General features: G+C 40.8%; 1 protein-coding gene across 9 annotated transcripts in view; it reads right to left on the bottom strand.

Moving 5' to 3' along the window:
* Positions 1-721, bottom strand: part of med25 (mediator complex subunit 25) — a 19,235-nt gene extending 18,514 nt beyond the window's left edge. For all 9 annotated transcript variants that reach the window (XM_058654219.1, XM_058654221.1, XM_058654212.1 and 6 more), the window contains exon 1: positions 578-721. The gene's annotated coding sequence lies outside the window, so the exon portion shown is untranslated. The remainder of the gene's footprint in view (positions 1-577) is intronic.
* Between the last annotated feature and the right edge of the window lie 908 nt (positions 722-1,629).

The raw sequence follows: 1,629 nt of genomic DNA, 5'->3' as shown, positions 1-1,629 counted from the left end.
CAGAGAGATACAGAGCAGATCACCAAATCTTAGCTCGACACTTTATTTAAGTAATGCATATTGGAAGTAATTGACATATAATATATAATTGTGTGGTAAAGTCCCATCATGTATTGAGCCTATTGGATTGGCAGTGCTTATCTTAAGCATGGCTTTCATCTTTTCTAACAAACAAACAACATACAATAGCAGACATTGGCAGAAGGAAATTTGCAATTTGATAACGTTCTCCGAATCGATCAGCTCTAAATGAGTTTAAATTGTGTATGGGAATTTGCGTTTGTTTATCTTCAAATCTACTATGCGAGCACTGGGGCTAGCACGCTAACATGCAGTGGCCCGTCCTAGCAGATGAAACAAACGATTCCGCTCTGAATAATTATGTCAGTCGGTTCCCTTATCCTTGAGGAAACACATAAAGGAAACGAAACGAAGCAGCAGCGCTTCCACAAAAGCGAAACTGCACAGAGATGCAACGTTTGCTAGGCAGGTAAACATCAATACGCGACTGACAATAAGGGTATAAATGAGCTTTAGCTGCTGAGCTACCACTCAGCTAAACATTACAGGGACTGACCTGATGGTGTGCGGCTGCTAGTGAGGTCGCGGAACCTGGGAAACAAAACAATAACGAAAAAACAGCTCGAATCGACAACGACTTAGACTAGCATGAGCATACGTATTTCGTGTTGTAGTTTTGACGGAAGTGACAAAACGACACGCCTACAAAATAAAGGCCATTTTCCGTTTCCTTTTCCTTCCTCGTACAGACAGAGACAAGACAAGAGTGCTGCCCCCACCAGGACAGCAGGGGACAGGACAGCAAACAGTTTCAGTCAGTCAGGATACTGACGAGAATATTTCTTCGGGTGGAAAACGTTTCACAAACTTACACAAACCATAACCTACATACTGAAAAAAAGTAGTCACAGTCTGTCCTCTGTCTTTTTTGTGTAATGTTGCTCACAAATGGACAGACAAACAAACCTCATTAGGGGTAAATGTATATCTCATGTTACTGTTGTGGCAATTTTAATACACACACACGCATTTGTGCTTCATTCATAGTGAGGACCCTCATAGACATAATGCATTCCCCTAGCCCCTTACCCTAACCTTAACCATCACAACTAAGTGCCTAACCCTGACCCTAATCCCCAAACCCAGGTCTTAATCCCCCAAAAGCCCTTCAAAGATGTGAGGACCAGCCAAAATGTCCTCACTTTCACATAACGTCCTCACTCTGTATGGTTTATACGTTGGTCCTCACAAAGCCACAAATATAACACACACGTATTTATATGGTTTTATATAACAATGGAAGTTGCTAAAGCTGTTAAATGTTGTTTGGATGATATGCAACGATTGGATTTTTCTGTCTGTTTATGATCATACACTTACTGTAAGGCACATGGACCCCAGAAGATCATGCTGAAGGCCACAGATCTGACCCATATGCCCCAATTTATGTTTCACAGCATTCTCATGTAAGGGCATGCAGCAATCAAGGAATTAGTCCAAATCACTTAAGCTCATGGTTTTGATGTCCTTAAATTTGCAGTTTTAAATGAGATGGCTATTTATTCTTATGTTTATCCAGTAAATCTATTTTAGTTTTGTGGTAGTTTC

Source organism: Solea solea, chromosome 16, assembly GCF_958295425.1.
Source record: "Solea solea chromosome 16, fSolSol10.1, whole genome shotgun sequence".
Taxonomy (NCBI): Eukaryota; Metazoa; Chordata; class Actinopteri; order Pleuronectiformes; family Soleidae; genus Solea; species Solea solea.
The sequence above is the reverse complement of the archived record's forward strand: the minus strand, read 5'-3'. Positions and strand labels throughout refer to the sequence as shown.